The sequence below is a fragment of the Manacus vitellinus genome, unplaced genomic scaffold, assembly GCF_001715985.3.
Source record: "Manacus vitellinus isolate BGI_N305 unplaced genomic scaffold, ASM171598v3 scaffold_34_pilon, whole genome shotgun sequence".
Lineage (NCBI taxonomy): Eukaryota > Metazoa > Chordata > Aves > Passeriformes > Pipridae > Manacus > Manacus vitellinus.
Window position 1 is genome coordinate 4,076,990 of NW_021940488.1, and position 23,282 is coordinate 4,100,271.

The following is a 23,282-nucleotide window of genomic DNA, read 5'->3' on the forward strand; positions in this document are numbered from 1 at the left end:
CTAAAATGGTCTATATGTGAAGGAAATGACAGGTTTCAATTCACCCCAGTTTCTTACACTGTGAGAGACATATTGAAACATTTATTGAACTATCAGGGAGTAGTGCTATGGCAGATGAAACACTCAACAAGGAATCATGTAGATCTGATAATAATTTCTAAAATGTCATAATTATATTTATTTTCTTCATGATGAATATTCTGCTCCTCTGAGATACTGAGCACCCTCCATCTCCACTGAAGTAAATGACATGTAGATGTGGCCCTCAATGTTGATTCATCCCCTTGTGTTTGCTCTATGCTCGATGCAGGTTTTTTTCTGCTCCAACTAGACTAGAATAATAATTGTCATCATCCTATTATCCCTGTGCTATAAATTATAAAAACCTTGCTTTGCAGTGGAGAAGCTCTGCAGATTTCAGCATATAAAGAGGGAAATGAATTGAAAGAGACCAAAGACGCAAACATGTCAAACGTGTCTGCATTGATACAAGTTGTGAACTACAGCTGCTAATCCAATGAACCAGATGGTATCAATTGTCAAACCAGGTGCAGGAAACAGGGTTGTTAGCCCTCCTGCAAATCAATTAGATCAGCATGAAAAACCCATAAATGAACTTCCCACCAAACAAAAAGATTGTACCGAAAACTGTCTCAGGTGCTCAGTTGAGTCATGAATGATTGGTTCTTTTGCAAGTGGCATCTGCCATTAAAGCTCTTTATTTATTTTATGAATAAACTTACCAGAATTTAATTTTCAACTTTAACGCATCATTGGAAGCTGCCTGATCCAACACCTTTCCTTTTACTGATCCAAGCTAATTGGAAGTGTCAGAAAGCATGAAGTATGGCACTGAGGTAATACCAGTTTCTACCATGAAATGTTTCAGTGGGCCTTACATATCGAAGCACACAAGTAAATAAGTTTCTACCTCACTTAGGAGAAAGGTAATCCCAAAATGGTGTTTCTATAAAATATGGGGCAATATTAGTTAATCATGTTTTGGCTGGTTCTTTGATACTCTTTCAAATGAAATCTGATCTGCCTTTTTTTTCCAAAATGATACACAACGTGAAGCAGATTTTGTAAGAGATTGTGGAGATTGGTGGGCTGCTGGAGCTGGCATGAGGTTGTTTAGTGGAGGTATCTGGGATCATCACAGTGTAGTGGTGGGAAGGGAACTCATGAATTAGATTACAGTGACTCCCCTTATTACGTTTTTTCTGAAATCTGACAGGAGGAAGCAGAAGATTTTTAATTAAAATGCCCAGGAATATCCATAAATAGCTTTCCCATGAAGGGACTGTCTTCTTAGATATGCTTTGTAAATGGTTTTCTAGTCAAATATGTAACAGAAATCTTGAAATACTTTATACACATATTAGTTACCTACACATATTTAATACATTAATCATGTGTACATATAGATATATATTTACATTAAAATATTCTTTTCACTTATATTTTCATTAGTTTTTCAGCTAAAAGAAAACACAGAAACAGACTCATGTTGCACTCTGAAGTGGAATTAAAGTATATGTAAGTGATTCATAGTAAACCTAATTCTCTCCCTGTAAGCACTTCTAGAAGAAAGAAAATAACCAGAAGAAAGAGAAATGCAGAATGTATTTTCTCTACATTGAAATCCTCTTACACAAAATGTACTAACATTGGGTTGGACTGAAAGAGTACTCCTATTAAACTTGCATTCGCTAGCTAAAAGTTAATTGGAAGCATTACAGAGGTGTAGCAATCAGAATAAACATGTACAAAGCAAGATGGTTCTGTAGATTAATTTATCTGAAGAGAAAAAAATCAGGAATGAAAACAGAGTACATACCTCAGAATATGTGTTGCACAATAATGAGCAGGGGGGAAAAATACCAGAGAAGTTGAACAATCTAAGATAATTATTACAATTAGTTCCACTCATCATGGTTCCACACCCAGAATTCTGTTGTTCTGTTTTTAAAAAGTCTCTGCTTGTCATACATCCCAGAAGACAAAAGACTTTGACCAAATAAGCCTCAGCCAGACATTTATAAGTTTTAAAATTTCATGCTGTTTAAACCACGGATTACAGATATGACTCTTAAATGCTCAGCATGCATGTTATCCCAAGAAACTAGAATCATAGAAACATAGAGTCAGCTGGGTTGGAAGGGACCTCTGAGATCATCAAGTTCAACCCTTGATCCACTACCACTGTGGCTACTAGACCATGGCACTAAGTGCCACATCCAGTCTCATCTTAAAACCTCCAGGGATGGAGAATCCACCACTTAATCTATCAGGAAGTTTAATTAGTATTTCAGCAATAGTCCAATAGTACAAATTACCTGCTAAAGAAAACCTCAATGATAATGTTCTTAAACCTGTTGCCCAATACCCTCCTATTGTGTGCCCTTTTCTGGGGTAGTTATGGTGGTTATGCTCACCCTGGGTCTTAAGGTCAACAGCTTCAGCCCTAAAAACCCTTTCAGTATAGGAAAGCCTATTTTTAATCCTATAGAAAATTTCAATGTCAGTGGGAATATTAAATGTTCAGTCCTCTGCATAGAATATTCATCTGTGAATCCATAACAGTTCTCAATGTTTCCACAGGGCTGCCAAGGTAAAACCAGCTACCCACGACTTTCAGGCACACAGAGATGAAGGAATCATAGAATGTGTTGAGTTTGGAAGGACTCATAAGGATGATCAAGTCCCATTCCCTGCTCCTCGCAGGACTACCTAAAACTAAACCACATGACTAAGAGCATCATCTGCTCACTCCTTGAAGTCTGAAAGAAAGTTTTACTTCTTCACACCTGTGAATGTAAGAAGTTCCTGCTCAATCCCAGTTTTAGTGCTCATCTAATGCTGAAGTCCAAAAGATAGAAGGAATATGTATTTTATTAACAAGAATTTGTATGGGTTCTAGGATGGAAAGGAAACTAGATCCCGCTTAAATTCACCCAAGACAAAGCTAACACTGAACAGTTCCTTCCCATGTCAAACTCATAACTTGAGCTGATTACTCAATGCAGTAATTTAGTAACTGAATAATTAGATCTGACTGATTTATTGATTCAATTTTAAATGTGCCCATTATTTGATCATTATACTGTTCATCTTTAATTAGCTAATAAAACTGTAGCATATTAGTTTAGAAATATGTTTCATTAAGAGAATATTTGCTTGCTTATTCTTTTCTTTTATAAAATCCATAATTGGCTCATAGAACTGATTTATTTCCTGAAGTTGCAGTATGTGCCACGAACTTTCAGACCACAAATAACTGTGAACAAGCAGCTTCTGAGCAGCTGGCCCTCCTCCCATCTACATTCCTGAACAAGGACTGAGTACAGTATTCCCTTTTTAGTATCTTTGCCTTAATATTGACTCCAAAGCAGGGTTGGGTTTACCCAATGGGTAAATTGGAAAAAAAAAGGGGGAAGGGATAGAAGAGAAAAGGGGAAAGGGGAGGATGAAGAGATGAAGGGAGGGAGGGGGGGAAGAAATTCTTCACTGTAGCCAAGTTCTCTGTGGAGTTTAAATGCTCAAAGCTAGAAATGGAAGCGCACTATCAACCACTCCAGAATCAGACCCCCATGTAGGATAGTGTTCCATAATGATTGGAACACATCTCAACTCTTAAAACACAACCCTGAGAGGAAGAGAAAAATTAACTTGAATTTTGGATAACAGCCTGATGCTGCGGAATGTCGTAAACCTGGGAACTTCTGCATCAATTCACTCTCTTCCTATCCCTGAGGTAGCACCTTGTCTCTCTGCACTGGATCTGGCTGAGAATTTTCTTTCTATCAGCCTGCATGGTGCTGTACTTTGGATTTGTGGCTGAAACAGTTATGATAACACAGCAGTGTCTTGGCTGTTTCTGAATAGTGCTTGCACAGCTTTCATACATCCTGCCAGTTACAACAAATCTCTAATGGTATAATTGCCCTATAGATGTTTCTCTCAGTTAAGGACAATGAACCTAATCTACCATCAATGTAAATCACTGTCTCTCTAACCAAGCCAGGATTTCTGCACTGGTTCAAACCAGCTGGCACCTCAGCCCACCAATCAAATATTTAATGAATTATTTCTACTTATTTCATACCTGTTCATAATTTTTTTGAAAGCTACATTCCCAAGAAAATCACAATATCAGAAACTGAATTACCACCATGTTCTCTTTTTATAGCAGAGACTACACTTCTATTTCTAGAGTATTAATCAGAAATACAAGATTGCATAGGAACTCTGTAGGGAAAAAATAGTAAAAAATTCTCCACACAGATTTCTAAGAAATTATTGGACATATTAATTACTAATATATAATCTGGATGTAGAAGTCAGTATAAATTAACACCTAAAAAAGATATTTCCTCAAAAGATTGTCCATAGGAAAATTGCAAAAAAAGCAGTTCAAGTTCCTTGAAACTTCTGTTGTTGTCCAAATGTCCACTTAATTATTACAAATTGAAAGACAAAGTAATTATTGCAAGAAGTAATGTTCACAAGAACATTAACAGGAGAAAATAGTTATACATCCAGATAGAAAAAACTATTTTGCTGACACTCATTTGGATAATTTAAAAACTATTCCCATGAAAGATTTAATTTAATTAAGAATTACATAAAATCAACAAGTTTTCTTAGACTAATAATGAAAATAAATCACTTGTCATAAAGTATCAGTGAGTGAACCACAGCCTCTTTCCTTCTACTTATGGCTGTACAAATCCTAAAGCAAAGTAATGCATGACAGAAGAAAAATATATAAATCAAGTGAATGCAACTGAGCAGCAATTGACCCTCTTTTGTAGCTAAAGGAGTATGTCTTTGCTGTTCTACTGCAATACTGATTTTTTTTTTTTTTTAATTTTATAGCATCTTTCTGCTGAGTTCCTCATATGTGAGCTGCTGAAGTATGAATGGAAACAGCACTGGTCCACTGACTCTTGGTGAGTTTACCCTTTCTGTACTCAGTAGACTCACATTTGAAAATAATTACTTGTCACCCTCATATTGGTTGAAATCAGTGACCTTGGCAGCGGATGCAAGTCACAGTTGGTTGATTTAGTCTTTTCTGCTGGCTGGACACAGGAGGGTGTTTCATATCACAAAATGCTCATCTGTTCCCAGTGCTGTGGACTGTCAGAGTCAAACAAAGGCTAGATACATACACATTTCTAGCAGCCTCAAATTTCTCTACGAACCACTCTCAACCTCCCCCTCCCCCCCAAAATCCAAACAAATTAAAATTCAGTTTAGGTACTTCAGATATTTTGACTCATTTTTTTATCCTACCTAAAAAATCTAACTCTGAATGTCTAGAGATACTTTTGCTTATAAGTGAATATTTATTGAAACCAAACCCATAAATCTTGCACATATAAGACAAGCAACATAGATTTCTTGACAGATTCAACATACATTTTCAATTTAAATATCTAATTTTTTTCTTGTGGAATGATGTTTATTTCCTAAACAGAGTTTAGGAAAATGTTTGTTTAAAAACACAAAAAGGTAAATAAGCGGATTCCTTTGTTCTTTTAAATTCTTCAGAGCACAAGTCACAATGAATCACTGACTCTTTTTTTTTTGTACTTTTGGAAGGTCTGCATGCTGATTTCAAGTTTGTTAACAAAAATTCCTTTTTTTAGTTTTAATAGACCAGAGTGGGGAAATCTTTCTTCTTTTTAATCTGTAGATAGATTATGAATATGTTATTGGCTGCATTTGTGATCCGACTTTTAAAATTCACATTTAGTAATTTTAATCACAGGAGTTATTACAACATTAACTCTCATTCATCTTGAAAGTCACAGAGGTTAGTTCTGGGGCTTCAAGATTTGCAAACATACCTAAATACTCACCTCCCACTGAAGACAGTGGATACAAAAGTACCACATATCTGACAGCGGAGAGGAGAGCAAAGAGGACCAGGCTGCCTAGAGTCACACGTGTTAGACAGACAATGGGATGAAATGAGTGATACCTTCATAAGTGTCTAAGTAAAGATCTGCTGTATAAGAATCCTGAATTCTTCATGCTTTCAAAACCTAACCCACCTCTGATTCCTAGCCATTAACTCATGGCTTTCAGCTGCTCCTAACCGGAAGCTTTCAGTGCTTTCTAAACCAAGTTCCTAGATCATGACCACAGGCCATCTCAATTTTCAATCTTTTTTTCTCCTTCCTGCCTCAAATCTCTAACCTAAATCCCATCAGATTTTCTGAATCACCTCTGGCTGCTGTCACCCTCTGTAAGCATCCTATAGGTTGCTCTGTCTGAGACCATTCCTTGGACTTCTTTGAAGACACTCCTACTGTTTCCAGGTGAAGTTCAGAAGTCCAGATGTAGGTGGCACCCACCAAAAATCTGCTCACAGGGGTTCTGTGAATATGTCTGAGATTGAATAATTGCTGAAGACGTTGTTTGTTTTCTTCCTCTCCATTTATTTTCCTTCTTTCTCTATCATTAGACCACTACAGAATATATTTAGAGATACAGATTAAAGTTATGCTCATTATTTTTTTGCTCATAAAAAGTAATTGTGAACTTTTGTTTTGTGAGATTGTGAAATCTGTGGTCATATTTCTGAAATGTGAATTTAATCTATGCCAGATGATCTCCTTGCACTAGAAACTCCTACAACAAGCTTCATAAATGTTATATCTCCAGTGGACCAAGCATGTTATAGCTCTGGGCAACTCTCTGGGCTGGTGGCTTGGCCCTTAAGCTTATGCTGGACAGGATATGGAGGACCACTGGACAGGAGATGGGAATGGCTGTGCCTGACAGGTAAGTGTGAGAAGCTGACAGAAGTCACAGACAGTGATGAGAAAGAAGGCAGATTTTATAGTTGGTTACACAGGGAATTGTGACTCGGTCTGTGCCAGGCTTCACAGGTACTTAGAAAGCAGTCTTAAGTATGTCCAGGGGACTAAAACCTTGTAAGCCAGAAGTTCCTAAATATCATTTATCCTCTGTAAGGCTGAGACTTGACTACAGGTGTAGCAAAATAGAACCACAGAAAACACAACGGGGCAGGCTGTCTGAGAGGAGAGTGGTATGGGGAAAGGGAAGTACAGAAGTATCAAAAAGAAGAGGCAGAACGCAGGAAAATGGACAAGTTACTCAAAGGACCTAAGCAGGGCGGTGCTTGCCAAGCAGCCCAGCATGTGGTCACCAAAGCTGCTGCAGAAAAACAAAGCAAACCCATAGTTCTGACTTTAGCACAAAACTCAAATCTGCTTTCTCAACCAGGAGGAAACCAACAAGGGAGTACCTGCATGGAAGATGGATCAAGAATTCTGGTATAACCATGTCAAAACCCATCCACTAACCCATCCAAAGCAAAGTGTCCCTGGTCTAGACCAGACCCATTTTCTCCAATATGGAGAAAATACAAATATGTGTACATACATTGGATTGTCTTTGCTCACATTTTCTATCATTTCTGTGCCAAGGCTATTATAACTGGGTTTGGGTAGCCCTTATTCCAACTGCATTTTATAACCCATGTGAATTTTAGTACTTTAGTTGTGAATAACTTGTCTGCAGACACAGCTCCCTGCCATAAAAAGATTATGCAGTTAAGTAATCCTTAACTTGTAGCTTATCAGTATGTTAATGCTGAGAGTGAATTGCATAAATTCAATATAAATTCAGGTGAACATGCATAGGCAAATGCTTTAGCAATACCCTGTTCCTCTAATGTTTATTAAGAAGTCAAGAAAGCTTCCTAAGAGTAAGGTTTTAATTCTTATATCCTGGCTAAATTTCAGCTCAGGTAATTACACTCTGCCTGTTTCATTTTCCCTTGCATTTTTAATTAGATTCAGCATTCTTCTACTTTTGTCCTTTTACAGTGTGGATGTGCTCTATTAACCACTGCAGAATAATACACCACAAATGTACTGCAGAGCTGGCTGAAGCAATTTCTTCCCATATAGCTTGTGATGTAAAATAGTTTTGAGACATTCCACGAAGAATAGTTCTCTACAAACATATGGACACTTAGCATGAAATCAGTGTAGCAAGAAAAGGTTGGCCAGCCCCTCTGGTCCTGATCCAGCTGAGCACTTCAACACACAGAGGCTTCTTTTGGCTTCATCTCCCATGTGTAAGTATTTTGCTGGAATTGTATATAAAAAGAGGACATTCTGCCTGATCTGCCATCAGAAATGCTGGTGAGGGTTCTGTATGGTCTCTGACACTAATCTCTCATGTGCAGCTGATTTCCACCATTTCCCCTCCCTCCATTCAATACATGATGTTTCCTGCAGCAACCACACAGCTTTTCAGGGAAAGAGTAAAGTAGGCAATAAAGCAGATTACTGCATGTTCTCAAGGGGAAAAGGATATCGTTAACTTTCACCTCACAATTGCCTTTATGGGGAAATCAAAATATACCTCATCACTGAAACAAAAAAACCCAAACCCCTGGTAATCTTCGGTTGCAATAAGCCTGTCTTTGCTATAAATGATGCTTTGAGAGCTGTGTAGCTGCTATGCACATCCATTTTGCACAGCTAATTTTATTAAATTAGATACTGAGGCTAATTAGTGGAATTCTACATTGCCTTCACTTTTCTTCTGCAAATATCAGTTATTAAAAATACCATGAATAATGATATCTTACCACAAAAATTCTAGCACTTATCACTTCTAATATAATGCTTGGACTTCCTTATTCCTTTTACAATATATACTAGATTAGAAAGGCAGACCCAGATGCCTACTACTGTGTTTCCTTTATCTTCATGACATAGTAAGAAAATAAGGCTCTTATTTAGGGAGCTGATTTACCAGAAAAAACCCTACACCCAACAGGAACTTGTTCCCAAGGAACAGAACATCTCATTTCTTAGGGAATGTGAAGATATTCTTCTCCAAAGGTATTTGAAAGAAACAGTATGGATACAAAGGATATAAAAAAGGATAAACTGAATGCTCCTCTACTAAATATGTTTACCTCCTGCCTTCTTTGCAGAGAAAGGTACTTCACTTTTAAAACAAAGACCTCTATGAAATTAATTTACGAATAGTAAAAATTTTATTCTCCTGTTTAAAAAGAAAAATCTCATTTTGGTTGCAAGAAACTATTAGATATAAAGCCTGAAAAGATATAATTATTCTTTAAATGTAATACTATAAAGTGTCCTCTCATGATGGCCATTTTAAGACATTTGACATCAAAGACAAGTATCTGCAGCTAATAAACTAGAACTGACTGAAATATTTTTGAAAGAATGTCTTTTCAGAGGAATGAAGAGATTGGTAACATGAAAACTTTCAACACGTTTGCATTGATTTTGCTTCATTGTTTGCTAGGCAACTGCTTCATTTAGTAGCTCCAGTACTGATTGCACAGGTTCTGAAAAACAGTGTTATAATCAATCTACATCTATATTGATGTGAAGGGGCATAGAAGCCACACAATAGCAGATATGGTGTTAATGGGAGTCAAATGGTTTTCTTAGCCCTTGAGGCTGAACATAGATATGAACAATTGAATTAGAAGCCAAAACATGTAGTTTCCTTTAAAAAACACTGGAACTGGTCTTGAGAGAAGTCCTAGCTCCTGAGAAAGGTGTTGTGGGAAAAGAAACTACCTCTGAATCACTGTTTCAGAATAAATATATGGTTCTATAATAAAAGAAAATATTTAGTTGATCTTGAAGTTTTCTCTTCTACTAAAAATGGTTTGACAAGGTTCTGGTCTCATAACTTGAAGGAGAGAAACTCAGAATTACTCCAAATATGGGGATCACATCAGTAGAATAGTCTATTAGAAATCACCAGACAGTGCTAATTTTACTGCCCACTTGTGCTATCTGTGATATTCTCATACATTTCTATACAATTTTTAAAGGTGAGCTTATACTGCTTCCTGTGGGAGAAAATATACTTACTGTGTAACCACATTTTGTTTACACTCTTTTTCCTTAATCTACTTGCAACAGTCCCTCATATTGTTCTAAAGAATGTACTTGTGAGGAGAAAGAGAGAAAGTTGCTTCTGAAACTAAGAGATGATGCTCATTTCAACAAAGCAGAGTCACTACAAACCCTGAAGATGCTTGTAAAATCTTGGGTGAGGAAAAGAAACCCATGTGGGTGTACCTGCCAACATCCCATATGGACCTAGAGACAATTGCTGAGACCTCTTCTGACAAGTAGCCAATTCATTCACTGTGGAAATGGAAACTATAAAACAAGTAGCTTTTAGCTTAATCTCCCTTTGGGTCAGAGACATTAGCAGGTAATTCTTCTTCTTGGATGTACTGTGATTGCAGTCTTACACTGATTTTAAAATTAAATAATGCTTTATGGTTGTGATTATAATAAAAAAATTATTATATGCTTTGTTATCTTGCTCTTCTCTCACATCAATAAGAGCTAGATTTTGTCATTTTAAGAGGGAAATTTTCCAACTGGTTGTCCTTTAAAAAGCCAAATACCATGCATATGCCAAAAGTTCCAGTCCTAGGGACCTCACTCTCTTAAGTGCCAAGCAAAAAAAGTTTAGAATTGCAATCTATTAAGCAATATACAGTAGTTTAAAAAAGAGGCAATCCATTCTACCATAGGCATTTCTAAGCTAAAAACTAATGTTTTCCATTCACAGTACTCAGCTAAAAAAAAAAAAAAGAAGTGTAGTAAATATTCATGTAAATGTCACAATTCAGACTTTTAACTCTATTTCACAGAGACAAAGTTCTACTTTGGTGTAACAAGCTAGTAAAAACAGCAGGGAAAATTAGCCAAGTTTTGGTTTGGGTTTTTAGTTTGGGGGTTTTGGGGGTTTTTTTGTGAGTATTTTTAATTCACTCCAGAAAAAGATTAAAGTGGCTCAAAAATGAAAACATAATCCACGCAATTACATCTTACTTATGACTACTTTGGCTTCTTTAAGCAAGTTGAAAGTCTTTCTCATGAGTTTTGACTATATCTTTGTGAACTGGAATACATGTTTTATGCACAGGATGTATGTTTTCCAGTTTCCTTCCATTTTCATTTCCATTTCATCATTTCCATGCTGTGCAGCAACAACCACACTCACTTCAGAGCAATAATTTACCTGAAAACCTGGTGGCAGACAAGCTGTGACCACTGAAGTGCTGGAATGCCTTGGTTCACAGGGAGAAGCAACCATGCTTTGAGTGTAATCCCAGTGGTAAAATATCTTTAATTAAAATGTATGATTTGGATACTGCTAAGTGATAATTGCTATGCTTCTAAATAGACAAGAAATCTATGGAGAGTTTCAAATCTTTTTTTGTTGCCTGGAAAATCTCTGCAATTTATCCTGTTTATTATAATTCAAATGCACATAATTGTACTTCTGAAATACATTTAAAACGTGCAATGCAGAAGTACAATCAAGTAGTGCCATGCAGCACACACTAAATTACAGAATGGAAAAACCCAGGAGAGGGTTTTCCCCTTTTTTCATTTTCTTTTCTTCATGTGATGCTCATACTCTTAAAGAAATTAATTGAGATTTCTCACTTCAAAACTTCACAAACACATGGATTTTTCACAGGGAAGCACAACTGATCAGGTTGTGCCATGAAAATAATAATTTGATATTGCACAAGAGAATAATAACATTTATATTTCCTTTATTGGCAGGACCCTGGGGTATATTTTAATTTTAAAACATTGAATTTTGGAAGGTAAATTCTCACAGACCTAAAAAAATGTGGAATTTAACGCAACAAAATGTGTAACATAGTGTGCAGTAAAGTAAAATATACTATAAAAGGATGTTATAAAATGCATACTTTTTGTTTCTATGTTCATTAAATAATTACAACACACATTAGGTGTTACTTTCAGAAGTCCTAAATACATGCACCCAAGTAAGAAAAATAAGTAAATATCAAGTGCTCAGAATAAATCTATTACCTCTTTTCCTCTAAATATGTTTTGTCTCTGCAGCTTATTGCACTAATCAGCTATTTTCAGCGCACCTTGTATTCCCCTGCCTTCTCTTCCTGTTTATCTCATTTTTACACTAGATTTTACTTATACATGTGCAAAGGATAAGATTGTGTAAAGAAGTCATATATTAGAATAAGGTTTCTGACAATATGGAGTGATGATCCTTCAAGTTAAATGGCAGGGAGCATATATAAACACGGGGGGAAATCGCTTTCAAAGGAGTTTTACCATGGAGCCTGAAGTAAGACTGGTTTAATACTTACTATACCTTGTTTCACCATTCAGAAGAAAGTTCAGAATATGATTTTTTTTAACAAAGCCTACAAACAAAAAACCTAAATAAATGAAATACATAGTGAAAAGTCAGATAGCAAGAGGTGAAAGGTTGACAATTCTCCCAAGAAATGCATTTCTTATTTATATTTTATTCCACTTGACCCTTGACAGATCCATTTCACCCCTTCACACACATTCTTAACGTCTTTCCACATTAATTGGATTTACAGTTGTACAGCTGTACAGTTTGCCTTGTAAGAGATTACTCAATGCACATGAAAGGCATATAGCAAAAGAGCCAGCATCTACGAAGGTACACTTCATAACCACATATTCTGTTACAAATTTAATTCCAGACGAGGGAACATGAAGTCCAGCAGTTTAGTCGGCTAATGGAAAGAGCCCTCTGCTTCCTGACAGTTTGCAATGTAACATATCATCTACCAGCTGCAGCCAGTAATTATAAATACCTCTAAAGTAGATAATGCACATTAGTTCTTTAGCAAGTGTAATGTAGCTTTCAACTTTGCACTCAGCACTGCTTCAGAGTAGAACAAGAATTCAGTCTTCAAAGTGACAATGTATTCTTTAAAAATTCAGACTTCTCCAGCAAGAAAGGGCAAAAGTCTTTTCCATGTATATTATTACTGATTTTTTTAATTGATTACTAGGATATTTTGTGCCCAGCTGTCAACCGGTATTCTGATATATTGCTTTATGGATTTTACTTTCCTTAGATTAACTATTTCCTTAAAAAACACAATGAAATAGTTTTAATATCAGTGGGTTTTATGTGTCCCTTCACTGTTAATATGTCCACGAAACTGCAGGGATTTCTGTTTTATCCTATGAAGGTCAACAAAAGACAACTGGAGACTCACTCCATCAGTGTAACAGGATTCAAAATATCAAATCCTTATCATTCTGCTGCTGGCTTCTGTGGAATGCAAGGATAAGTTACTCCACTGATGCTGTTTGTTTTCTTGCATAGTGCAATCTAGAAAAAAATTCTTGTATGCGTTCAAAAAGTTCTTATGAACCAGATCAGTAGAAATATTCTTCAATATTGCTGAACAAAATGACAAACAAGCTCACTTACTGCCTTCCCAATGAGACATAGCTACATAACACCAGGGGAAATACTGTTGTATAGGAAAAAAATATTTCATGAGAGAATTAACGGCTTTGTTCTGACCTTTTTCATGCAAAGTACAATGTATGGCTTTTAAAAGGTGGACTAGCAAAATGATTTAGGTAGACTTTGGAAAGGTTTAAATATATCCTAACCAAAACCATTTGAATTATTGTTATTGTTATTTTGGCTCCTCCAAAATGAATCAGCTGAATTAAGTCTCCAGAAAGTTTAATTTCTTTTTAATACATTGGTTTATATAAAATATTAAAAAGGTAAATTTGGAGAGAAACTTACAAATACACAGACACTTTCTAAATTTCTCTAGTCTTCTCTGACCTTGGTATTCCTAGTCCTGCTGATCAGAAAGATAAGTCAAACTTCATTTTGACAAAGAGACTGACAAATTGTTGCTATAGTAAAAACTAATACCTACAATTGATTGCATTGTCACTATAAACTGTTGCCATCCAGACCATTCCTCATATCCAGGAGTATATTTCAAGTGTTTATTTTGTAATAAAAGACCCCTTAAAGGACTGTATCAGCTATGAGTAATGATGTTTCTTAGACTCTACAAAGAAAAGAAATCTCTCCAACGGTTGATTCTAGGAAAGCAGAAAAAAAAACAAAAAAACAAACCAAAACTAACCAACCAACCAAAAACCCCCCCAAACCCAAAAACAAACACACACACACAAACCCAAACAAACAAACAACAAAGGAAAAATAGGTTAACTACAAGAATTCATTGTAGACTTTTCTTAAATCTTGTATAAAGCCCATTGTAACAGTTTGGGGGCTCAGATTATTAACCCCCTGTGGTGAGTCAGAATTTGTTTGCCCACAGCAGCCCTCACAGTGCCGCGCTTTACATTGGTAGCTAGAGGAGTGTTGATAACACACCCATGTTTTGGCTACTGCTGAGCACAGCACTGTAACATTCCTTCTTCAGTCGAGGACAAGATCCTGGGAGGGGACACGAGTAACCAGCTGACCCACACTGACCAAGGGGATATTCCAGACCATATAAAGTCAACCCAGACATAAAAGCTGAGGCGAGGAGCCGGACAGGAGGATTCGTTGTCTCTGATGGCTGCCTGCTGACATCCATCACACGTACTGGAGCCCTGCTGCTCAGAGAAGTGGCTGACCATAGCTGCTTATGGGAAGTAGAGATTAACTGCTAGCTTCCGCTTTTCTTTTTTGAGTAAATATAAACTACCTTATCACAATGCACGATTTGTGTTGTTTTCTTTTCTCACCTTACTCTGCCCCCTGTCCGGCTGGGAAGGGGAGGGATAGAGCAGCTGGGTGGGCACCTGGCGTTCAGTCAAGATGAACCCACCACAGTCCTTTTTGGCACCCAGCGTTGAGCAAGAGAAAGGCAGCTATGTATATATATGTATACACACATTGCATTGCATTGCATCATTTACCACTTTATTTTGCTAGTCTCAGGAACATACTAATATAAAAAATGGCTCTGCACCCTGCTTTTGTACTAATGGCCTTTCTGTGCTGGGGGACTTTTCTTCTGGGGAACTATTTGAGACTGATGGAGGAATATAACCTTCCCCCACTTCCTCACTGAAAGGACTGAAGAAGCCTACATGGTCAGTAGAAAAACAATACTGTCAAGAGACAGGTAGTGGTACTGTGACACAAAGAGGATGGGGAGAAATGGAGCTGAAAAGAAATCTCAGCATCCACATTGGATGTTAATGCGGGTGGTGTGGCTATTCCTTAGTCTGTTCATTGGCAGGATGTACAATCACAGAAAAGAGGTAGGAATAAGATGGAGATTTTGAACATAAATTATAGAATTCCCACAAAACACTTATATTTCTGAATTTTCCTCTACTGAGGGAGTTTATCTTGAATTTTGATGGGGGTCTACAAAATTTCAAGCATATGAGCACTACAAAAGTAGAGCAAAGTTACTTTACTGGTTGCAGTGTAGCTTCAATACATCTCAGGTGTAAAAAGGGGCAAAAATTTTCATTCATTTAACAAATACCAATTGTATTTGACTTGCTATACCAACTTTCCCTCAGTTATGCCCACACAATCCTATAGTGAAGGGTGTTTACTGGAATCAGCAGGGTCACACAAAAGCATCCAGTGAACAATACCAAACAGAACAAGTTCATAAAAATCATAATCTCCTCTCAATTAATGAGCTGAGAAAGATATATTCACTGAACATGAAAGACGACTGACTTTCATTCAATGGGTCCCTTAGAACATTAATGTTCCTATGACTGCAAAGTACAACCTTGACTGAAGAAAATGTAGGCTTTAGCTCTTGAAACTTTAAAAGCTATCACCAGGAGCAAGCTGGAAGGCTTTTATAAAACCCTATTTATTCATTGAGAATACATTATTTGTTATCTTAATGGTATCTATGAAACACTGTGAATCACTATCTATCCCTATTAAATCTACTTTCATATTTCTTCCCTCTCCTGCTCTCTCAACTCTATTTGGAGAAGTTGATGAGGCTGAATAAAGACTGTAATAACAGGATTTAATGGGTATAGTATCTGTAGGTAGACAAGGTCATAAGTGTTGAGCAAGTAGCAACAAAGGCAAAGGAAAGAAGCATGGTCTTAGACAAATCAAAACCTTTCAAAAAGCTATTGTTAGTTAATATCCCAAGAAAGGGACTTACTTCTTCCTTGAATGAAATTCTTCTTTCATAACGAAAAATATTAGATTTTTATTTCTATAAACTTGCTCCTTTCCTTGATTTTTTCATCAAACGTTTTGCTTAGAACATTAAATGTTTATAAAGGCACAGACTAACAAAAGCAGCTCTGCAACTAATTTCCCCTGATTACAGAGGAATTGATGCTTCTAAATCCTTTGGTAAATTTGGGATTTTATAGAATCATAGAACAGTTTGGCTTGGAAGGGACCTTTAAAGGTCACCCAGTCCAACATCCCCACAATGAGCAGGGACATCTTCAACCAGATCAGGTTGCTCAGAGCCCCATCCAACCTGACCTTGAATGTTTCCAGGGATGGAGCATCTACCAGTGTCTCACCACCCTCATTGTAAAAAACTTCTTCCTTATATCTAGTCTAAATCAATCCTCTTTTAGTTTAAAACCTTTACCCCTTGTCCTATCACAATAGGCCCTTCTAAAGAGCCTTTTCCCATCTTACTTTTGGGCACTTTTGAGCACTGAAAGGCCCCAAAATGTATCCCCAGAGCCTTCTCTTCTCCAGGATGAACAACACCAACTCTCTGAGTCTGTTTTCATAGGAGAGATGTTTACAGATATCTTCAGTAATTCTCTCCATAATTTTTAATTTGAAGATTGTATAGTTTGAATTTTCCTCTGTTGCCTCACCAAATAGTTAACCAGGGGTGAACAAACTTTCCACAGTAGAGAATACAGTGCAGTGCCAAAGTTATTGCATGGATAGTGTTAGCTGTAAGCAGTACTGGCAACTTGACACTTGGCATTAAGTTTGTTTTAATATATGGACTTGAGTATTTTACATTTGAGGGGATAGAGTAATCATCACTTTTCCTGAGAAGGAAATTTCAAGTGAATGTGTGTACTCTTTTATTTGTTATCTTGTCATAAGATAACATCAATATACTTAGAATCCATAGAGTCCAAGAATGAAGCTCATATATTTTGTCAAGTTATTTTACCGATAGTGCTACTAAAACAAAAGCAATAAATTTCACAATTACAAATATACCAATTTTCATATATAACAATTTTTCTTCCCCTGCTCTTCCTTTTCTTTATCCTCCCACCTAGCTCACAAACTTTAATCTTCATTTCTTCCCCAAAAGCCTTGAAACATTGCTGTCCTTGAACCAGACATTTCTTTTTCTTCCTTTCTACAACTGTTTCTTCTGCTTCTATCTCCCTTGGAGCCTTCGATGATTGTTGCATCCTCCCTTACATTTCCTGGCTCCTCCCCAGATCTCTTCCATCCCCTCACAATTTCCTCTCCTCTTTCAGCAGAGATTGTTCTGCTCCTGACTTCTGACGCATTCAAGTTCTCAGTGTAAGTTTTGTTTCCGTATATGTCAAAAGCATAATAAAAATAATGTATGTATTTGGTCAATATTCACTTACCTCAAAAGTTTGTAATATTCGGCATTAGCTGTACAAGTAAGAGTTCAGTGAAACTCTATTAAATATATTGCACTATTAACCTACATTAGCAGTAAGAGCTTACAAAGTTACCAACACAAGGACTAAAGTGAAACAATATTTATTAGAATAAAATCAGAAGTGAAAATTACGCCTAATAATAGATGGATTTCAGGGAGAAGAGATTAATTGAAGGGAAAAGAATTATGTTTGTTGTAAGCATCAATAATAAGGGATCAAACTAAACATTTGAATCATAACCTCCTAATAAAGCATTCACTTCATTTTGAGTATGTACTTTGCAAACATATAATATCCTACTTGGCATTGCTTTTGGTTGATTAATTCTCTCCAGGTGTATGTCAGGCACTTTCACTTACACGCTTCAATTCCCCTATTCATCGGTCAAATCATTACATGATTTTTTTTTTTCTTAATATTTTCAGCTACCAAGAGCTGGACTGAATTTAAGGATAATACAACAGAGGGGTAAAACATCCTCCCAGTCTGTTTATTACAGTAACTACAGATAATACAGTAGCAGTGCATAACAATAACACACCAGATCCTTCGCTGGTCTAGTGATTTCATGAGCAAGGTTGGGTTGCTGGCTGATGTTCTGGTCCTACATTTAATTAGTGACTCACTCACCCATAGCAAAGACAGCAACTTGCTGCACAAAGCACATAGAAAGAGGAACAGTACTTCCAATGTATTAAGGAACAAGCAAAACTACATCCATTCTTTCCCTGTATGTTTGAATTCTCTGGCAGGACATTTAGCCAAACAACAGTACATCTACATGACAGCTGAGTGAATTCAATAGGAAATCTGTCACATCAGTTAAAGACAGTTATTTTATTTAGTTGGGATTTTTGTTTCTTTGCTTCTTAATTTTTTTTCTTAACAGATAAATGATTTTCTTCCTCTGCTAAGATGTGTCTATATCCTGGTCAATTCAGAACAAAGAAAATATTTCACAGTCTTGCATACACACTGCAGAAGTGATTTTTTTCCTTAAATGTCTTTGTTCCCTTAAGACTCTGGATGTGATACTGGGAGCCTGGTAGCTTCCTGGCAATGACAAGTGTTTTGTGTACCATCCAATAAACTTCCTAAGGTTGATAGGTTTGCTAGGCTTTTGAGTACTCTGAATGCTGAGGTTAAACTAACACCCATTTGCAGTATTTATGACAATTTCATTATAAGTTGGAAAAATTCATAATAAATTTTAACCAACCACAAATACTTCTGCAGTTTAGAATGAAAAACAATTTGAGGTATACACTGTGTATTTTGATCTCATATATAGTAGTACCTTTAGCTTGTATACAGCTGTTCCATATTAAGAGTCTCAGAATCATGTAAAACCAGTCAATATTCACTAAATTTCACAATAAAAAGAAATCAGTCAGCAGAAATATCCCTATAAATTGTGTAAGTATTTAGAGAAATTCTAAGCCAAAAGTAAAAGTTCCAAAAGAGTTCACATATGACTTAGAAAAGGTTGTCACAGAGAAAATGTACAGTTTTCAATTTAGATGCTGGAGATCTGACTACTGTATCCTTTAAATTTACTAAATTATTTTAAAAACAAAAAGTAGTTCCTCTTGGAAAGTATTCCCCTTGAAGTTTAGGTGCCTAATTGCCCTATGTATATTTCAAAATTCCAGTCCCAGTTGTTTGTTGTCAAATTATCATCAGTGTATAAATTTGTGCTGCTTTGCTTGCCCCCTTGCATTTCTGATGCTGCTTCAGATTCTCTGCAAATATTTGCCTCTCTCCTCACTGTTCCCCAACTCTGATAAAGGCATTTCACCTGAGAAACATCATTTCTTAAATCTATTGGTGGACATTTACATCCTGCTTAAAACACTAGGCTTTTTTTCCATCGTAAGAAGCTCTAATGAATGTGCTGGCACATAACATAACTGTTCTGCTGGTAAACCTCAGTGCCTCCCAAGGTGGGATTGCTTGGATGTGATAGGAAGGACATCAGTCTGTTGAAGTGAGTCCAGAGGAGGCCACAAAGATGATTAGTGGGATGGAGCACCTCTGCTATGAAGAAAGGCTGAGAGAACTGGGATTGTTCAGCCAGGAAAAGAGAAGGCTTTGGAGTGACCTAATTATGGCCTTCCAGTACCTGAAGGGAGACTACAGGAAAGATGGAGACATACTATTTACAAGGGCCTGGAGGGACAGGACAAGAGGGAGTGGCTTCAAACTGAAAGAGATTAGATTTAGATTAGATATTAGGAAAAAATTCTTCCCTGTGAGAGTGGTGAGGCACTGGCACAAGTTGCCCAGAGAAGTTGTGGATGCCCCATCCCTGGAAGTGCTCAAGGCTGCACAGGACTTTGAGCAACCTGGTCCAGTGAAAGGTGTCCCTGTCAATGGCAGGGGGATGGAACAAGATTAGCTTTAAGATTCCTTCCAATCCAGGCCATTCTGTCATTCTATTATACAAATATAGATACTTAAACCTCATTTTAGAAAGTCAAGCATATCACCACTAATGAGAATATTGGACAATTTCCTTAACAATAAGCTAGTTAGCTTATCAGGAGAAAACTACTCACAATTTTGCAAATTGGTGCAGGAAAGAATTAGTTTGAAAGCCTTGCAACTGACTCATGAAACTAAGTAGTGGTATGATAATTACCTAAACATCAAATTACTGGAGTATATAAGTATACATGATTGGTTATACATTTTTTAAAATTTTCTTGTATATTCAATTTATCCTAAAATAGTCCTCATTGTTTCATTTGTGAAACTTCCTGGACGAGTCCTTATTTTTTTATATAAGTGTATGATTTCAATATCTGGAGAGGTGGAAAACAAATAGCAAGTATTTATGCTAGATGTTCAAGAGCAGGTAAGGCATAGAAGGTAAAAAACCCTAACTTACAATATATGATATTAAAGACTTTCAGAGCTTTTCAGATGAGTTTGCTCTCTTTGTTCTCCTGAGGAATAAATTTAGATCTTGTAGAACTCCAGAAATGTACAGTCTTTTCAATATTATCTGTCTTCAGCAGTCACCCCTGCTGTCTCTGTTGTAAAACCTTTGCAGCTGCTTTTGACCCTCTGAAGAGCTTGTATTGATGGGTTTCTTTGCAGTTAATAAACCAATGCAAAAATTACAGCAACCCTAGATTTATGATAGGAGAAAAATCCAAGCTGCTCAATTGGCTCAGCTTGTTACTAAAGTTAACGAAGCCACTGCTGAAGGAAAGAAGGGCTTGAAAGTGGTTGTTTTATATCTGTACATATCCCAACATGAGTCAACTAACTGAGACTACACTTCATTCATGGAATACAGGGAATATCCTTGACTCAAAACACGGATATCACAGTGTTTGGTTTCAAAATTTGGCAAATTCTATCTTCTTTGATGTTTAAGAAATAGTGATGTGCATATGCCTAAGTTCAGCATTGAGAGTGTAGATGAGTGTTTCACCATTGTAACACTGAAGAAAAAGTTGTTCACCATTTATTTCTCTTTTTTAGAATTTAAAATAAATATAAGGATTTTTGTTATGGAAATAAAGTTCTCAAGAAAGCATTTATCTTCTGTTGAAATGGAGGACAAAAGCTTTGGTTTACATTTCTAGACAAAAACAAAAGGTCTTATACAGAATACACTGAGATCAAAGGAAGAAACCCTGCTACAATTCAAAGCTACATGAATTGAGTAGCCTGCTTTGCAGCAATGAACCAGCCACAGAATTCACCAGAAGACTGAAGTTATTAAAAAATAATGAAATGCCACCAGCTGTGTTGACAGCAAGAGAAGTCAAAAAGGAAAAAATCAGTACTTTATAAACACTAGCTAGTTTTTGGTTTTAATGATTTCTGAACAGTCGGCCATTAAAGCCATAAATTTTACAGCATGAGCCTCGAAAGTGCTTTTTTTAAAAAAAATCATTCATCAGCAGTATACAATGTCTTGAGAAGAAGAGAAGAAAGTAGATACACTTAACCAGCTGCCAGGAGCGCTAAGTGAGAGTATTGGAAACATGGAATGGTCACAGTTTTGAATATGCTGGGAAAATAAAGCAGTTTATATTCACATAAGTAGCCCTAGGCTATATTTAAGGTAAACTTTACCTGTATATGCTTAATAAAATATGTTTTTGATAAAGATTCATGAGCCTTTACACAATACTGTTGTCTATCAGAATTATAATAACAGAGTCATGAATGTCCCCCCCAAAAATGGTTAAATAAATGGTTAATGTCCCCCCAAAAAATGGTTAAATAAATCTATCACTACACCTCTAAATTATAATATAAAATAATATAAAATGTATATACAATATATAAAAATAAATAAATATATAAAATAAAATATGGCAATAAATACATTTTAAACAAATATATTATAAATTAAAATATTATAAATATACAAATAAATACTATATATAATCTAATATATAATATAATATAAAAAGCCAACAAAATACTACACTATATATGACTCCATGTGACAAACAGTATATACTATTTTAACTACACAACAATAATACTTTAGCACTAAGCTTGCCTTTAAGTTTCTTTTTTCCTCATCTCAATCTGGTGAACATGATGATATGTGATATTAGTATATGTGAGATATCTAATATACATATATGGATATATAGCTGCACTGAATATAGACCTATGCTGCCATAAAAGGGACAGAAAATATTGGAAAATTACAAGGTATTCCACCTCAGCCAGTGTCCAGACTTAGAACTGTCTATCTCTTGTAGCCTTGTAAAATAGAGTGCCTGTCTTTAAGGCTATGCAGTCAGAAAATTACAAGCCAGGATTTATAGCCCTGCTTGACAACTGATGGGTTCTGTCTGTGTTTAATTTAATCCCTCCTGCCTCTGAATAGAGTAATGGGGGGATCCCAGCAAAGATAGAGCTTGCCAAAGGAGAACTTTCCACATCTCCAGGGAACTAGCATTGAATCAGTACTTATTATTTAAAGCCTCTTCAAAACCACACACAGGTATCTGTTTTCCCTGATTTGAATTCTGTCAGCCTCTACTATATCTCACCAGATGACTGACATGTAGTAGTGCTTTCAGTTGTTTTATTTGAGGATGAATTTATGGGGTTTTTTTGAAATCACTATTGAAAACATCCTTGCTGGAGGACAACGGAGCCCTGTTTGAACTATTCCTCAGTTCACTTTTGTGCAGAAACAAGAGTGCTGGGCTCTCACTGGGACTATTATCCAGATTTCTGAATCTAGACACGTCAAATTAAATAGATTTCCTAGTCTGGGTAGGACCAATGGATTTCACGTCAGGAATTTCAAGCAAACTTTTGTTATGTTTGTTATACATTACCAAAACTACATTTAAGGTGATTGATTTCAAGAAGGTATGACCATGATAATTTTTATTTTCTCATATCTTTCCTGCTCTCCTTTATCCTTGCATAGCTCTTTTAAAACTCAAATATTGAATTATAAAAGTAAAACATTCTAACAATTTTAATAAGGGTAGACTATATAAAGTCTGGAAAAACTTTTCAAAGCCTCCAACTGTTTTTTTTTATATATCATATGAATTTTATCAGAATAAAATGCATACCATACAGAGAATGTACTTTCCTCACACGATGAAGCACATTTACATTGGTTACAGATTTTTTTCTACATTCTCATCAAGTCACATGTTATTTTTGACATTTTAAAATGGTAAAGGTAATTGAAATCGCATCTACTAACAAAGATCATTCCTTGGTTCTTCATTAGATCTGTCTTATCCTCAGTAGTTCAGTGAGGTTTCTTTACTCTCAAAA